General features: G+C 35.2%; 2 protein-coding genes across 2 annotated transcripts in view; one reads left to right on the top strand and one right to left on the bottom strand.

Annotated features, from left to right (window-relative positions):
• The window catches only part of LOC103026151 (solute carrier family 26 member 6), a 22,077-nt gene extending 20,064 nt beyond the window's left edge, over positions 1-2,013 (bottom strand). Inside the window, exon 1 of the mRNA XM_049485608.1 lies at positions 1,896-2,013. The gene's annotated coding sequence lies outside the window, so the exon portion shown is untranslated. The remainder of the gene's footprint in view (positions 1-1,895) is intronic.
• The window catches only part of si:dkey-20d21.12 (uncharacterized protein LOC556245 homolog), a 231,458-nt gene that overhangs the window by 187,150 nt on the left and 32,615 nt on the right, over positions 1-11,693 (top strand). The window lies entirely within an intron of this gene.

The following is an 11,693-nucleotide window of genomic DNA, read 5'->3' as shown; positions in this document are numbered from 1 at the left end:
ACTTGGAGCCAGAAGGTTAATCATGTAAAGCATTAATATTATATAACAGAGTTCCTGATAAGAGCATTTATACGTCACTAATGCTTAAAATAAAGACGAGTTCCAGCTATTTATTACAGCATGAGCTTCTCAGATACTGGATCTGATCCAGCTGGAATAAGTGTGTAAGAAATATCCTGAATATGTAATATCAATAACTGATCGACCTTTGAACTCTGTGATCTGTGATGTGCTGTTGTTTATCAGGATGATCACGAACAACATATGCATATCAATCATATCACCTATTACAAATGTTTTATGAGTGGTTAAATAACACTAAATAAACAAGCATACAATCAACTAATCAGTAAATATTTAATCAGTATAATATGTTTTTTTACGCATACAAGTAACCATGTATGCGTAAAAAACATATTATACCTGTTTTACACAAGTTAGAATAGATCTATGTTCGATATAAAACATGTTGATGAAGTTCTTTTCACAAAATCACTCTCACATAAAAATAAAGATCTCACAGCTCTATTCTTACCAGTTTCAGTCCCTTTCAGAATGAGCCGTTTAAGGGCTCTGCCGCTTTTATGCAAATTAGTTGTTACTGGAGTGTTTACCACACGTTAGCGTTAACTTGTGATAAATGTCAAAACACAAACAAGTTAGTTCTTTCTTAACTGCGACAGAAGCACAAAACTCATTACTTGAATCATTATTAAATTGAATTGCCATGGACAGTAGTTACAGATCCCTCCCTCAGACAAAGTCTGCTGGCTAATCGTGCTGTGTACTGTTTACTGAGATTCTCAACCAGCAGGCCAAAACTATTTCAGTGTTTCTTCAACTGATCTAATGGGCGTGGCTCTGGTGGGGGTTGATGGGTAAGGGGTGGAGCCAGAGTGGTTCTATGCAAGGAGCATCCAAACGGCTGATGGAAGATTCCTCTCACCAAACTCTTTCAGCTGATTCACAGAAAACTAATGAAACTACAAATAAACTAAAAATATATAGAAATTGATCATTTTTATGTGCTGGGAGTTATATACAGTATTATACAGCTCTGGAAAAAAAATAAGAGAGCACTTAAAAATGATGAGTTTCTCTGATTTTACCAAATTAAAAACCTCTGGAATATAATCAAGAGGAAGATGGATGATCACAAACCATCAAACCACCAAACTGAACTGCTTGAGTTTTTACACCAGGAGTAAAGCAGCATAAAGTTATCCAAAAGCAGTGTGTAAGACTGGTGGAGGAGGAGAACATGATGCCAAGCTGCATGAAAAAAAACTGTGATTAAAAACCAGGATTATTCCACCAAATATTGATTATTTCTGAACTCTTAAAACTTTATGAATATGAACTTGTTTTCTTTGCATTATTTGAGGTCTGAAAGCTCTGCATCTTTTTTGTTATTTCAGACATTTCTCATTTTCTGTAAATAAATGCTCTAAATGAGAATATTTTTATTTGTAATTTGGGAGAAATGTTGTCTGTAGTTTATAGAATAAAACAACAATGTTCATTTTACTCAAACATAAACCTATAAATAGTAAAATCAGAGAAACTGATTCAGAAACTGAAGTGCGACCTTCATGTTTTACAGTTGTATATATGTGTGTATATATTATTTGTCAGCTCTGGTATGAATGCAGTAATATGAGCTGTATATTACATATTTAATGATGAGTGTCTGAGCCAAAGTCCACTAATATACCAAAACCCCCACCGTCCAGATCACCTTTCCCTCATATCAGCACACGTGAGTGTGTGTGTGTGTGTGTGTGTGTAGTGTATGTAATGGAGAAGCAGGTAAGCTCATTAAGCTTCACAGAGCACTGCATTCACTGTGTAATAAATAACTGATGATTATGGTTATGAAATAAAAGAGATCTTACCTTTCCCAGAAAACAGAAAACTGAATAAATCAGCTTTAGTTCTTAAATTAAACTGAATTAAAGCGAATCATAACTCGTCACACAGTGAGAACACAGCGCTCACACCTGAACAGCAGCCTGGAAGAGTTTTATTCAGCAGTTATACATTAAACTACAGTATATTACCTCTTTTACACAGAGCAGGAGACACACTCCCAGCCCGAGCTGAACCAATCGCAGTAAATAAACACAGTTTCCCACTAAAACCCATAATCACACTTACCCACCCACCCACACACCTGCTATAAATATATACACAACACTGATCCTGAAAACAAACCTGGATCTTACAGGAAAAACACTGAAATAAACAACTAAATATTACATTACTCTCAGTAAAATTAGAAGATGTAATTAAAAAAAGAAATATATATATATATATATATATATATATATATATATATATATATATATATATATATATATATATATATATATATATATATATAAGAGAAAGAAAGAAAGGACTATACCAGGTTCAGATCAATAAAATATCTCACCGTGAAAGAGAGCAGTTTATTTCAGTTAATTTCACAAGATAATTATAAACACTTTATAGAAAAATATAGAGCTGTAAAAACACTTCATCCATATAAATATTTCATTTTATGGATCTGAAAATAAAAAATAAAAATAGAAAAATTGAAAAGCGCCTAAAAATCTTCCTGTTTTTTTTTTTTTTTACCATATTTTGATCATTATATGTTCAGTTGATTAATTTTAAGTGTTTAAGTGTTTTAAGTAATTCTGTAAAGGCTTGTAAGTAATATTAATTAATAAAATTGCCTCTGGATTATTTAATATTAGAGTGAAAACCCTTAAAATTTGAGTGTGTAATTTCAGGCAGAAATTCAGGCGTAAAATTAGGCTTGAAACTTAAGAGGTTAAACTAATGTCTCGATTCATTATTAATAAAAAGCATTTACAACATGTTTAAGCTTTAATATTTAGTAATGTTAACCAATTTCTTAACTAGCATTAATTAATAATTAGTTGACATTACTAAAAACCATTAAACAGATTCACTAAAAAATCAGTAAAATTCTGTTTGCAGGTTCTACAGTCAGAAATCTGTTATTATACAGTAATAAAGCTGTGAAAACTACAGATATGTTTTATAGTGATGGGATAATATATTTTTACATTGACTTCCATTAAAATGAAGATTTTAGACTCCTTTAAAGTTGCTATTTTAGAGATATACAGTACATATGAATAGGATATGCTACTGCAAAAAAATATACATTTTAATAGAATTTAGAATTAGAATTTAGTAATTTAGTAATGTTTATTAATGTCTTAACTAGTGTAAATTGATAATTAGTTAAGACATTACTGAACCATTCAAAATAGTTTATCAGTGTCTTAAGAGCTGTTACTCTTAAACAAATAATAACCCTCAATAATAACATCTATTTTGACATTTTTTATTTTTAAAAATCACAATTGTTACAATTGTTTTTTGATTTTATTGTTTTCCCTTCACCCATAAACTTGACCGCTACTTAAGACTACTGTATATACATACCAGTCAAAAGTTAGGACACTTTTTTCGCTATTTTAAAATGTTCTGCATTGTAGATTAGTAGTATTTAATAGTGATGCTATTCCAGCAGCTAGATTTGGGGCGTGTTGTCAGTGTGTCTTTGCTATCATAACGGCTGGAAAAATACACCTTGCATGGCTCAAATCGCAAAGCAAATGGAATGTACTAATTCTCTTTATTAATCATGGGTGTGGTTAATTTTTGGTGTAACTTGAAATAATAAACCAATCAGAGTGTCTCTTGCTCATCATTTCCTTTAAGAGTAGAACCAGGTGAGCTCTGACTTTGGTGGATTGCTATTGTAACGGTGCAGCTTCCTGGACGTGTTCAACAAACTCTTCTCAGCAGAGGAAACTGAGCTGCTGGTTGACGCTGTGAAGGAGCTCCAGCAGCTCATTTACGGGAACAGCAATGTTATTTTATTTACTATTCTGTTTATTGTTGATGTAAAAGTTGGGTTTGTGCTGCTGTGTGTTCATGTGTGTGTAATAAGTGGGGGTGTACGCTCGGCTCGGCACAGCGCCTGTGTTACCGAGATAGCGATGAACGTCTGACTGTTGGCGTCTGTCTAGGTTGTATTCAGTCAGTGGAGCTCCTGTGTTTTCTGTTACCAAGATAAACAAGCAAAACTCCAGAAATGTACCTGAACACACCTCATTTCCAGAACACCACGCCCATCAGTGTAGATATATTCAGAAGATCTGCTGCTGTTTAAACCAGACAGGAGTGAATAATTGTTGTGATTATTATGGGATGTTTCTCTCAGTACTGGATCTGCTTCAGCAGCAGCACCGTGTCTTTGAGTCGCTCCGCTCGACTCTGAGCCGACTGATGAATCGGAAGCTCGAAAAACGAGAAGGTGAAGCTCCTGGAGAAGCTGAGATTAGAGACTTGGTGCAAAGGGGGCAGGCGGGGTGGTCTGGGGGGCCATCGGGGTGGGAGGAGCTTCCGTTTCAACCGAATGCTCCGCCCACTCTCTGGCTGGGCGGCTCTGATTAGCTGTGGTGGAGACGGACGAGGATCGATGGGTGTGATTGAAGGCGGGGGAGGTGGTGGGGGGGGCGGGGGAAGAGGAGGGGGCGGGGGAGGGGGCGGAGGAATGCTGGTGAAAGACGAATCAGAGTGGGAGGAGCCTTCCCAGGGTGCCATTCTGTCCGAGACCGCAGTCGAGGGAGGAGGACGGGCGCGCTTCCTTTTCTCAGCCTGAAGGGGGCGCCGAAGAGTCGATCTCTCTGAAAATAAACATAAACATAAATAAATAATTCAATATATTTACACACAACACACAGGTGAGGTGGTGTTAGCTGCCGTTCCAAAGATGATTATGGAATTAAGCAGTTCCACATTAAATGGCCTTATATATATATATATATATATATATATATATATATATATATATATATATATGAATGAATGAAGTTCAACTTATATAGCGCCTTTCTAGAAACCCAAGGACGCTTTACAATTGACAAGTTTTACACACAAGCACATTACATCCACACACCGGTGAGAAGCGGCAGCCAATAGCGCACTGCGTACTCTCAACCGGAAACAACCATCCACCTGGAGGAGGACTGCATCCTGCACTACAGCATTTACCCAGGACAGAGTGCCAATCCATATCTGGGCACAGTCATACATATATATTGCCGCCAATATATATATATATATATATATATATATATATATATATATATACACACTGTAAGTTGAATTTACCATATTTTTTACACTATAAGGTGCCCTTAAAATATGCTCCTTATGTATGAATTCTATCAGTCAGGTATTAAGGAGCAGTAAAGCCACTCCACTGAAGTACAGAGTTATACAGGAGTTTTAGTGAAGTTTCTCCAGCACTAAGGCTGGAGCAGCATAAGCATTAGCCGCTAACCACTAAGCGCTAGCTCTTTCCCCGTTCAGTTAAAAAAGGTGAGTATATGGGACTGTAGTGTTTACCATGTTAAAACAAGCTACGTGGGACGATACACCAGCTTATATCACCCTGGCTTACCAGAACAGTGTAGCGCTATCGGGCAGCATTTACTAGCGCTAAGCACTGCCAACCGCAGCTAGCTAGCACTGCTGCTAACTGCGAGAAATAATATTGGAAATCTAAGCTCACTGTAAAATAACAGAAGTGCTTTACTCACCCAAATAAACAGTTTTCAGGAGAGAAATCTTTGTAGATTAACATCCAGCTCTACAGTTTTGTTTACTTAGGTGCTTTTTTCAGCTTCCCATTAGAAGGAAAACATGGCGACACCCTTGTTCCTTACTAGTGTCTCTTAAATTGCATAACCCTTATGCAGAAAAATAGACCAGAAAATAGACGTTCATTGATAAGTGTGCCTTATAATCTGTAAAATACGGTACTTTCACTTTTTCTGGCGGTCATTTTGCCATTGTCTTTATTTGTTCTATTTGACGTAAAAGGTGCATGAATTTTGATCTGGCTGTTTATTTAGAGCTGCATTGATGCACATTGGATACGTTATGGATTTCAACACTATTTACACGCCCTGTCAGATCAATGTGTTTTGGTTGTTTACACTGCCACATAAAATGACATAACAGTGTGACAAAAGGTGTGAAAGATGAAATTTTGCTCACAGTTACCTGCTGTGTGAACAAAGCCAACATAAAGAAATCAGCCTAGACCTGGAGTTACCTACTGTATTCTGGAACGATGCCAACGACTAAATGACGGGAAAACTTTAGACGTCTATTGAAAGTATTCTCAGTTTCCTCGTGTGTATGCATGTGTGCACACGTGTGTGTGAGTGTGTATGCGTGTGTGTGTGTGTGTGTGTATTGTCTGTTAATGAGCTCGGGGATCTGTGTGTTGACAGACGGGACAAAGACGAACGTAATCAAACACTTCACACATCACATCTGAGACCCCATTAACATCTTATCACATAAAGTGTCTGTTATACTGATCAGCCCTGCTGTACTATAATAGTGCACTAAGTGTCCGAATGTTTGTGGACACCTCTTTCAGCTACCTTATGTTGCACCATTGTTTAAGGATTAAAGGAAATTTTACTATCATTCACATTACATGAGGAACATGAGGTGGTATAAAACTGAATTTTCACAGTCCAGTTTACACCCAAAAGAGCTGTTGTTAAAATAGATAATATACGATAAAATAAAATAAAATAGTATAAAATTAAATAATAATTAAACTGATATCAAGATAAATACACAAAATATAAAAGTAGAACAGAGAAGTAGCATCAAAATGAAGTCTAGAGTGCACACTTTGCTATAGCAGCATAGATAAAAGTGCATGAAGAGCAGACAAAAATGTGAATTGCTGACAAAAATGTAGTAGAAAAGTATTGCCAATAGAATAGGACTCTCAGAAGCAGATAAACATAAACTTATTGGTAGGCCTGACAAAACAAATTCATTAAGTTTGCTTAGGGAGAGAGGAGACCACACACATGAACAAGCGGTAGCGGTATAATCACTCTGTTAAAAACATTGATTTTATTTTATTTATTTAGAATATTTAAGATTATAAGTTTAAGGTTTTTAAGTTAGCTGCTCTGTCAAAGTGTAAGAAAAAGGTGTATAAATACTTTATTACGTTACGTAAGTAGAAATGTATGTTATCTATACTTTTCTGGAGTAATTATTTTTACATTTTCTCACAATTATCTGAACTTTCTCCTCCTTACATTTTAATATAAACAGTCTCGTTACTCCTGTTTCATTTCAGCTGGTTTTTATTCCGGCTTCTCATCGTTCAATAAAACCCCTATCCAGATAAATCTCTCCATCCAGATAGAGTGAATCTGATTGTGATTGGATGTAGAGAAGTACAAACATATACCATTCCGACTCCCTATTGGTTTATACTGTTATCCATCACACCTGCACACGCCCTCAATAGAAATCCAGATATATTTTAACTTTATTATAGTCATTATAGCTTTTAGTAAAATATGGTTTGGGGAGGGGGGGGGGGTGGGGGGGGGTGCACTATAGGACTCTGTGGGCGTGACCTAAGCTTTTGTTCTTCATGGCTTTATATATATATATATATATATTTTCTCCTTTAATTACTTTTACTTTTATACTTTAAGTAGTTTAAATCCAGTACTTTTTAAAAACACTTTTACTTAAAGAGTAAAAAGCTTGAGTTAATACATTTTCAATTTTTTTATTTTATTAAACTCTAGTATCTAAAATACACTTCTACCTACAGAGTAATGAATGGAGATACAGTATTATGCTACAATATCACTAATAGAAAAAAAGTATTGATCGTACCTGTTGTACCTGAAGAGCTGAGAAGAGGAAGCTTGTCTCTTGCCAACAATCTACTGTCGGCCTGTGGAGTAAAACCAAACACCATGCTGTAAATATATACACATATATGTAAAGAATTCAGCCTACGAGTGTAGCGCTACAGGATCTACAGGCCCAGCTGTAGCAACATCTGTTGGTAAATGTGCTGCAGGATCCATACAGAACCTGTAGAACCTCCAAACCCAACCCTCTCAATCTCATCTTATATCCAGCATAGAGGAACCAACAGGTACTAAACTAGATTATTCTTTCAGTTATAGAACAGTTTTACCTCCAATAAGCTAATTTTATATTTTTTCACTCTAATACTGTAATCACTTCATCATCATTACATTCACACAGCTAAACATTTATTAAATTCTACTGTACAGCTCTGAAAATGAAATAAAAGAGCATTTAAAAATGATGAGTTTCTTTCAATTTTACCAAATTAAAAACCTCTGGAATATAATCAAGAGGAAGATGGATGATCACAAACCATCAAACCACCAAACTGAACTGCTTGAATTTTTGCACCAGGAGTAAAGCAGCATAAAGTTATCCAAAAGCAGTGTGTAAGACTGGTGGAGGAGAACATGATGCCAAGATGCATGAAAAAAAAACTGAGATTAAAACCAGGGTTATTCCACCAAATATTGATTATTTCTGAACTCTTAAAACTTTATGAATATGAACTTGTTTTCTTTGCATTATTTGAGGTCTGAAAGCTCTGCATCTTTTTTGTTATTTCAGTCATTTCTCATTTTCTGTAAATAAATGCTCTAAATGAGAATATTTTTATTAGGAATTTGGGAGAAATGTTGTCTGTAGTTTATAGAATAAAACAACAATGTTCATTTTACTCAAACATAAACCTATAAATAGCAAAATCAGAGAAACTGGTTCAGAAACTGATTCAGAAACTGAAGTGATCTCTTCATTTTTTACAGAGCTGTATATTAATGAATGTGTGTGTACGTGTATGTGTGTGTGTGTGTGTTGGTTTGGATCATTACCTTTCTGGCAGGACTGGTGTTGTGGATGTTTTTGTCCTCTTTCTGTTTTTGTTTCTTGCTTTTTTTCTCCTCCATCAAACTCATCTTTCCTTTTAAAGCCCCGTCGGACTAATGACATCCCACCTTCCAAAACACACACACACACACACACACACACACACACTAGACTGACACACAAGACATTCACACTCATTAAATATTTACTATAATAAAACATCATAGCTGGAGGCTAACTGAACACAGTCTACAGAGCACAGCATCACACAGTCATGTAATGTAAATGTAATTGGTTACTGTGCACACTAAGAAAAATAAGTACAGATTTATACTTAAAAAAGTAGCTTTCAGTGAAAGGCTTTTTTTATATCCATTTTTTTTGTTCTAGTAAAGATTATAAAGATTATTTATCATCAACTAAATATGTGTCAAGAACTTCCCATATGGTCTGGCTTTTAAATAAAAAAAAATATATAAAAATGTATATATATTCTTTATTTAGTGCAGTGATGCAGAATACCGAATGCACCTGATTAAATGGTTTAAATTTGCTGTTACGTCCTGCTGTTAGGAAACACTTTATACTTCAGAGGGAACATCTGATCCTATAAAGACCAATATTATACTTTTGAGGTATTAATTATATGATATGATGATATTAATTACATTTATGAAAAGTGTACTTTTAAATACAAGAAAGTACTTTTATCGTACCTCTGTTTTGTATTTAAAATACACATTTTCTGTTTTATCATTTATTTTTTTCTAATCTTGGTGTTAATTTAGCTATTTCATTTTTAGTTATATATTTCGTTTTTCTGTTTAAATTTTATTATTCTAATTATTTATTTCTTTATTTATATTTTATTGCTTTAGCCTGATTTTAGCCTGTCCACTTCTCATTTTATTTTTTTTAATTGTTTTATTTTCTCTGAATTAAATCTTATATTGCTTGTTTGTTTGCTTTTATGTTTTTACCATTTAATTTGTATTCTTTTCTTTATGAAGTTCCTTATTTTAGCTTGATTAAATTGTTAATTTAAAATTTCAGTCCCTTTTTTTGGACATGCTCAAAAGCATTGTACTAAAGAGTAAAAATTAATGTTATTTGATTGATTGATTGATTGATTGATTGATTGACACAAAGTTACTGTTGGTTTATGAGGCATAACAACGTAACGTATCAAATCAAAAGAAGCACAAGCAATGTTTAGATTTACATTTTATTAATAATTTAGTTTCTAGTTTAATTTTAAATAAATAATTGCTTTAAACAGTAATAGGTTCACTAATGAGTTTTCCTTTTCTGTACTGCATCTACTGTATAAATACAGCTCTGTAAAAAAATAAAAGATCACTTCAGTTTCTGAATCAGTTTCTCTGATTTTGCTATTTATAGGTTTATGTTTGAGTAAAATGAACATTGTTGTTTTATTCTATAAACTACAGACAACATTTCTCCCAAATTACAAATAAAAATATTCTCATTTAGAGCATTTATTTACAGAAAATGAGAAAGAAAGAAAAAAAATTCATATTCATAAAGTTTTATGGTGGAATAATCCTGGTCTGGTTTTCATTCACAGTTTTTTTTTTCATGCATCTCTGCATCATGTTCTCCTCCACCAGTCTTACACACTGCTTTTGGATAACTTTATGCTGCTTTACTCCTGGTGCAAAAATACAAGCAGTTCAGTTTGGTGGTTTGATGGTTTGTGAGTTTTTTTAATTTGGTAAAATCAAAGAAACTCGTCATTTTTAAGTGAAATCTTATTTTTTCAGAACTGTATTGCAATATTGATATATTATCCCACCCCTGGGTAAACTCCTGCACACACAGACTTAGCAAATTCAGATTATTACTAACTTCAATACCTTTTAGAGATGTTTCTTCTCTCCCTGCAGTCTCACTCCACGTTTCTCTATGATTCCAGTCCTCATATTTACGGCAGCTCAGTCTCTGCGTACGTTAATTACGCTTTCTTTACGTTTTCTTTCTTTACAGATCGTCCAGCTGAACTTCCTGTCTCCAGATTCTCAGTAACTGTGTGTGTTGGGTAGAGTGGGTGTCTGGCTGGTGGTGAGATGGTGAACAAAAGGTTATCTGAGAAGAAGAGTGAAATATTAATGTTCACTAATGCAGCCAATCCCCCCCCCCCATACTGACCCCCAACACACACACACACACACATACACAGAAATACACACTTTACTTACACTGACATTCCAATATCAAGGGAATCATTGGACAGAAACTTGTATTGTGTCCCATGACTTCTGGCATGTCCCATAGAATGCTGCACTGATCTGTGGGCTATGTGGGCGGGGTCTCCTGATTTCTGTCCACGCGGTCAATTCTAGCCAGAAGCCGCCGGTCACCATCATTAACCCACTGTACTGCACTGTCCACTGTGGGGGGTATTATTAGCTTCTGTGCAGTATTCCTGGATCACACAACACTGGTGAGGCCTTGCCATGAGCACACTGTCCACCAATGTTCAACCTCACAATCTTTACACATAAAGATAAAGATCTCACCAGCTCTACTCTTTACTAGTTTCAGCTCCTTTCAAAACGGGACATTTTTAGAGCTCGGACACTTTTATGCAAATAAGCTGTAGCAGGCCACGCCCCATGTTTATGTTGAGTGCTTACCACACATTAGTGTTACAAACTAGTGCATACTTAGCTGTGATAGAAGCATAAATCTCATTATTTGAGAGTTCAAACATCTCCCTCATCTGAGACTGAGTAGCCACAAACAGTGGGTACAGATCCCTTCCTCAAACGAAGTCTACTTGATAATCCTGCTGTATGTGCTATCTGTGGTTCTCAAACAGCAGACTGAAATGGAAACGTTCCTTTAACTGATCTAGTGGGTGGGGCTCTGATGGGGGTTGA

Source organism: Astyanax mexicanus, chromosome 12 (assembly GCF_023375975.1).
Source record: "Astyanax mexicanus isolate ESR-SI-001 chromosome 12, AstMex3_surface, whole genome shotgun sequence".
In the NCBI taxonomy this organism is placed as follows: domain Eukaryota; kingdom Metazoa; phylum Chordata; class Actinopteri; order Characiformes; family Acestrorhamphidae; genus Astyanax; species Astyanax mexicanus.
Note: the sequence above shows the minus strand (reverse complement) of the source record. Positions and strands in the feature narration are given on the sequence as shown.